This window comes from Dermacentor albipictus, chromosome 7, assembly GCF_038994185.2.
Source record: "Dermacentor albipictus isolate Rhodes 1998 colony chromosome 7, USDA_Dalb.pri_finalv2, whole genome shotgun sequence".
In the NCBI taxonomy this organism is placed as follows: Eukaryota; Metazoa; Arthropoda; class Arachnida; order Ixodida; family Ixodidae; genus Dermacentor; species Dermacentor albipictus.
Window position 1 is genome coordinate 38,524,669 of NC_091827.1, and position 7,321 is coordinate 38,531,989.

Sequence of the window (7,321 nt, forward strand, 5' to 3'; positions counted from 1 at the left end):
ATGATGCTTGCCTGTTTATAATGTCTGTTCCTGGACCGGAAATAACTAGCTTATATAGGAATAGGTACGATCAGTAGATGCCGCCCGATTATTTACATGATGCTTGCCTGTTTATAATGTCTGTTCCTGGACCGGAAATAACTAGCTTATGTAGGAATGGGTACGATCAGTAGATGACGCCCGATCATTTACATGATGCTTGCCTGTCTATAATGTCTGTTCCTGGACCGGAACTAACTAGCTTATGTAGGAATGGGTACGATCAGTAGATGACGCCCGATCACTCGTATCCAGCTTTTCTGGACACAAGGGTTTAGTTCGCGTGAATGCCACCACGTGGCGTACTCACCTTAAACTTTTCAAACTTCCCGCGGTGACGCGTGATGACGTCAACCAAACAAAAATAAAAAAAGTAAAAGCTATCCCTGCGCATGGAACTTCGCCACAATGCTTGTCCCGCCGGCGTTATCAGTGTTCTTGATCAAGCGTATTCGCTCGTCGCCTGGAAATCGCTCGTCATCCAGCGTTTACTCGCGACGAGCAATTGTTGATGCTGGACTTTTGATTCGGTTCTTTTTTTTTTCTTCTCTTTTCCTTTTCTTTTTCTTTTTTTTTCATTCTACGGAGTAAAGAAGCTAGCCTAGCTAACCGTCAGAAGCACTTCGGGGCAGCCTTTCTTCAATCCGCATACATTGTTAACGTCCGAACATCGCACCGCGCCTACTAGAGACGCCGTCATGGATGGATTTTGATTTTCCCTTATCGAATTCGTTAAGGTGCACACAATTATTTCACTAGCGACTTTGCAATGCGCACTCATGGGCTATCGCCGCAGCTGCAAATCTAGATGTGCTTAAGTATTAAGACATATACATGGATATGTCGGTTTTTCACCTTGACACAAAAGTCATGAAACAAGAGTTGAGCAAACTGTCCCTGTGTCGTCGCAGGGTGTGAGAGGGGGCTAGCTGGTATTCCATGCTAAAGTGACAAGCGCAAGAGTGGACACGGGATACTAAATAGGCGACAAGGATAAGCGCAAACTTCCAACTGGGAGCTTCTCCTTGTAGCGTCTCTCTCTTGTCCACTCTTGCGCTAGTCACTTCAGTCTGTGTCTTCATCCGTTAGAATGCTATGGCCGAAGCTGCTCGCAATATTACGTCACATTTACTGCCCACCAGGCCAGGTAAACCCTTGGGTACGACATATACAGTACTTGCAGTTAGTTTCCAAAGCAGTCTCCTATGGCGGCTATCCACGTGCGTGAAGCAAGAACCCTATTTAAAATTATTGTGCAGTAATATATACGGGATTTGTATGTTCTCCACATTCTCTACCATGTTGCCGTTCCGCCTTTATTATATATAGCCGCAATGTAGACTAGCAGCTATCGAACGCCATAAAGGCTATCCACATATTCAACCCTTAATTCCCATCGGTTATCTTCCCTCTTCATTACATGTCCTGCCCATGCCAATTTCTTTTTCTTGATTTCAACTAAGATGTCATTAACTCGCGCTTGTTCCCTCACCCAATCTGCTCTTTTCTTATCCCTTAACGTTACACCCTTCATTCTTCTTTCAATAGCTCGTTGCCTCGTCCATAATTTAAGTAGAATCCTTTTCGTAAGCCTCCAAGTTTCTGCCCCGTAGGTGAGTACTGGTAAGACACAGCTATTATACACAGACTGGATTCCAAGGGAATAGAAGCGTAGCAGGGGGTGGCAGAAAGTTAAGTGGGCGGATGAGATTAAGAAGTTTGCAGGGGCGACATGGCCACAATTAGTAGGTGACCAGGGTTGTTGGAGAAGTATGGGAAAGGTCTTTGCCCTGCAGTGGGCATAACCAGGCTGATGATGATGATGATGATGACGACATATTCAAGGACCTCACGCGCAACTCCTGACACTTAATTGTATTCAAGAGTTGTGCGACTGCCCAGGACATCCTTAACTAATGTTACATAACGCATTATGACGTTTTACTTGCCAAAACCACGATTTCATTATGAGGCACGCCGCAGTGGAAGATTCGAGAATAATTTAGAGCACTTGGGGTTTTTAACGTGCGCCTAACCCTAAGTACGCGGGTTTTCGCATTTCACACCCATTGAAATACGGCTGCCGTGGTTGGGATTCGATCCCGAGACCTCGTGATTAGCAGCCGAACCCAATAAAAGCTAAGCAACTACGGAGGGAAAGGAATGTTGGCGAAGGTGACAGCCGGCACGTGAGACAATTTGTTCCCATCCTCATTGCTGGAGAATAGGTACCATCTGTCCAAGAATGACACCGTAGAATGCACTGTATTCAGTGTGATGGAGTCCGCGTCCAATATTTCAGACCCGAATCATACTGTAATTACTGACGACCAGGCATCTCGCTAATACGTGCAGTCGCTTGACAGCCGCCGAGCGCTGGCGTCGGCCACAGGACCTACTGGACCTTTGTTCAACACTTGCCGACATTCTCGCCTTAATTCGCACCATTGCGTTTCAGCTGAACTGCTTCAACAGCCGATTTATTTGTACCAGAATTTGGCCACCCTGTCAACCTTATGGTTTCTTATTTTTAAGTCATGTTTTATATTTAGGCTGAGGCTGTCGTGAAATTTCCTGCGATTTCACCTTTCCCAAAATGCCCGCATTTTTGTCGGCCTCTGTTAATATTTTGGAGGATTTTTAATAGACGTGGAAACCATTGCATGGCCCCCTGACCAAGCTGCTCAAAAAGTCATTTGATATCCCTGAGGTCATGCGCAAGCTTCCGCCTTTTTGCCGTTCATCAACCTGCTGATTTCCCTGTCACCTGCATTCCATTTTGACGACTCCATTCCCACGGAAGTTGGCGACGATATGTCCATGGGATTACAGCCATTTAAATCAATTCTACTGTGGATACGACAGCCGCTTATGCTCACTGTGGATGGAAATGTTGCGCTAATGAGCGCCATTCTGAAGCATCTAAATTGACAGTCACAAAATTATGCGGATCCCACGTATGTGCGAATCGATGTAAGCAAAGCTTTCTGTGTTTGTTGTCATTGTTAAACGTAATCTCCACATAGTAGTCAGGCACCCTCTAATGAAATGCTGTCAATGTTTGCCTGATTACGCTCACCATTGTGATGCAAATAAACGTAACTTCAACTCATTTTCTCAGAAATAAACGCTGAATCAAACGCAGACGTCATCCTGAACAAGATCAACAAGTGCCCTAGTGCTCGATCTTATGATGCCCCTATTCGTAAGCTTATATTCGTGATTTAGTTATTTGGGGGGGGGGGGGGCGAGAGCGATGTGTTCTTATACCGTAGAAACATCCCTCGGACGTCTCTGATGTGCTCGTTTTTATTCTCAAGTACCCAATGAAAACTGTCATCGCTGCAACTTCATGATGTCCTGGTGGCAGGCCACCATGGCATGTCGCGCAAGTATGACCGCGCTGATTCATTTGGGTTGGCATATACTATTTGGTGCGTCATACTTTGCCACATGCATTTTTTAAGCAAAGCTTGAAAAGGGCGGCCAACTCACTACATCCCTTTCCTTTGTTTACTTCCGCAAAAAGAGTTGCTTTCACCAACTCTTTTCAGCTAGAACTGAAACGCCAGACAAAAATGAGACCTACCGTTGAATATTTTTCTTGTTTACTAGGTTTAAAGCAAAAATGCTCATTAACACAAATAGTGATTTCTTCAAGAAATGGCATATGGATACTATATTTCAAGGTCATGTTTTGTCAGTACGGCCCGGCACCACGTATCGACGAAAGGGCATCACAGTGCCGATGCACGCGGCAGGTCACTGAATGAAGAAAACAGGAAACGACTGTTTTTTCAGTTCTCGCAACATATTGTACACAGAACACAAGACACCCACCACCATGACATTCTTTTTTTTTTTACAACAGCGACACACAATGCCGGACTGATATACTTCCTAAAGGAGTCTCATTTGATTTTTCATCGCAGAACCGCAAGCACAGTTGCGTCGCGCGTGCTTGCAGCCACGTACTGTAGCCGTGCTCCTTTTCCTCTAACAATATGGCCGCCGGCGGCTTCAAGCGCTCCCGTAGGTGGCGGATTGGACTGTCACTCGAGAAGTTTAAATACATAACCTCTTTGCATAGAAACGACGGCATGATTGTTAACATCATTGCTCTCCAGACTGATCTTGATGAGCTAACTCATTGGTGCGGTAGGGCAGATGGTAATTAACGCAGACACAACTATACATCTCAAATTTACTTCCGCTGCTAAGACGACTCCTAATGCCCACACAGTTAATAATACTATCATTGAAACTTCAGCGTCGGTAAAATACCTCGGTGTAAATTTTAGCTCTTATTTATCCTGGAGCACTCATCTTGAACTGATTACTACCAAGGACTTAAAGAAACTTGGTCTTCTTAAACGCCGACTACGCCAAGACAACCAGGATACAAAACTACACGCATTCAACGCGCTAATCAAGCCTGTGATAGAATACGCACACGTGATCTCAAACCCTCATTATACCTATCTTGTTAACATGTTGGAATGTATACAAAACAAGGCTGCTTGATTCATCATTTTCCTTTACTCTCGGTATCAAAGTGTAACAGTACTGAAAATATCGCTCCGTCTCCCGCCTCTCGTCATGCGCAGAAAACTCAGCCGTTTATCTTTTTTCCATACTCTCTACCACAGAAACACACCATTCGCAAGTTCACATCTTCTCCCGGTGCCGCACACACCGGCTCGTGTAGATCACATGAAGAAGACTAAACCCATTTTCGCTCGGACAGAACGATACAAATGCTCACCTCTGGTCCTGGCTATTGAAGAGTGGGATTCGCTTCCTTCTAGCATTGCGGCTATCGCTGGAACATCATCATGTCAAACAGCTCTTTGGTCCCCCCCCCCCCCCATACTTAGAAAATTCCACTTTAGAATGATGTGCGTTTTTTTTTCGTTTTTTTTTTTCAGTGTGTGCGCGTGGGCCGTAACGTTCCGTGGAATGTTGGATGACATGTTTTGTAACTTCTGAAGGTGCGATTTTTGTTTTGTTTTGTGGGATTTGCCACATGTGCATTTTTTCAGTACCTGTTCCTAGCCAGTTCTTCCCCTTAACTTGTACCTGGCTTATTAACTTGTTTATTCCTGTCTTCAGCCGTTTATATTCTGTGTTGTATATTGTTAAGTTTTCTTTGATGAATCCCCCCCTTACGTAACGCCCGCATTGGGCCTTTAGGGTATTGAAATAAAATAAATATTGTTGGCTTGGATATGTTTGGCACGAGGCCCAAGTCGGTACCCTGTCTTCTAACGCATTCTTTTGTTTTCGTCTCTGTCTTGAAGGGACGCGCACCGTAACATGCTGCAATGGTGATTGCGTTGCGCGTATGTAAGGTGAGAAACGCGGTTCTAAAATGTCTGTTCACTAACTTGTGCAGTAAACCCATGTTTATAGTATTCGCGCAATAGTAAGAGTCACGAGTATGGCAACCGTAACCGCAAGCGCCACGTTACAGTCGTAATTTGTCGCGACAGCGTAGTTGAAATCCACTGACCCTGCCACTAAGAAATACGTGGCGAGGTATGGCTGATGAATAATTAATTGCGAAGATTGGTTTTCAGTAAACGTTTGTTACCAAGAGCGGCGGGTGCTTATACTACCGCAAATGACGGATGCTTGGCGGTGACTCCAATCATTTACTCGCACATCACAGATCTACACGAAAATTCAACTGGTTTCACCAATTCTCGCTTATATTCTCTCGCCCCTAAACTGCGACTTCGCCTGCCACCCGGCCTCCAGCTTTTCCTCTTTGTCCCCCGCTTCTTTCCCAATCTGCTGAGACGTGCTTCCACTGATGCTTGCTCTTCTTTTTTCTCAATAAATGAAGGCATTCATTCATGCATTCCTGTGTGACTGCAGGAAATAGCTTGTCTTTATCTACATAACCACCCTCTCTCTCACCTGGACTCTCCAATCGCAAAACAAAGTTGCGGTGTTGCAAATGGTTGGGCGTCACATATACAATTTTCTAGGAATGGCCGGTAGCACAGCGGGCAATTTTCGGTGGGTGACGAGACAGTATATAGAACACCTTCTCTGCAATATCCACACTCAGTGCTCTGCTTCGTGAGCTACTATTAGCCGCTACTACGAAGTACGCAATGAAAGAAACCTAGCTGGGCTGGTCACGGACAGCTCTTTTTCGATTCGTGATGCGTCCATATAAGATATATATATTTCTTATATAAGCCTAAATGACAGCGATATAAGCGAGGTGAGTTACGCTAGTTCGTTGGTTTTGACTAACGACGCTCTTCACGCAGCACTTTCGTCTTATGCGTGTTTGCGAACGGGAATAAAAGACAGGAGGGTAACACGCCTTCCTGAAATGAAACATTCGGAATAACTCTTTCTTTGACGGTTAGACATATGTTGAGGGCCCCCGATACGAACCACCTGCAAGTCTGTATCAGCTTGCAAAGAGGAATTCAGATTAAACGTTGTCAAGAGGTTAGGCTTTTAATTATCATAAAGATATCTTTATTGAAATTCTTACCATGAGGTGAAAGCCGACTAATAACCATTTATATTTTCTGTGTTATTAAAATGTCCTGTTAATAAAAGGTTGCTGTGTTTTACAGCCTCCTAAATTAGGTTATAAAAAATAAATTGATGCGGTAAGTGTGTAAACGCAGACGCAAGAAAAGGCTTAGTCCGTTTCCAAGTATTCACTCTATGAAGATGGAGCGCCTCTGTACTCTCACATTGTAGGGATGTCAAGAACAAAACACTTCCAAAGAGTGAGTCACGAATATATCTCATTATAAGGTGAGCTTGCGCTGGAAAAGAAAACGCTCAAAGCGCAACGATGGCTGCGCGCAGTGCTTCCTCTGATTCCGATCTACGGATCAAGGCGTCAGTTCGTCAGACTGAAATGCTCGTACATTGCAGCGCAATCTCGGGTCCTCAAATGTGACGGCGAATGTAGGCCAGTATTCGCTTCACGCGCGCAATCTGATAAGATAACGCTCTTTCGCTATTGAATCCATGACAACATACTGGATATTAGAAACACATGCAGGCGCATCTTGAGCTAACTGATAACTTTGGAACTGTGGTTAGACGCTAAAAAAAAAGCTCCCCTCCCCAAAAAAGGAATACAGTTGCTTTCAATATTAGCTGAAAAATAGTGCTTGTCGTTTAAAAAGGGCCTCCAACACTGCACAGCGGCGCCGACATACAGGAAATTCAAGTGCGAATTATCAAACCAGCGTATCGTGGTTCAATGTATCCCAATAGTCCAGGGGCCAGTTCCACCACG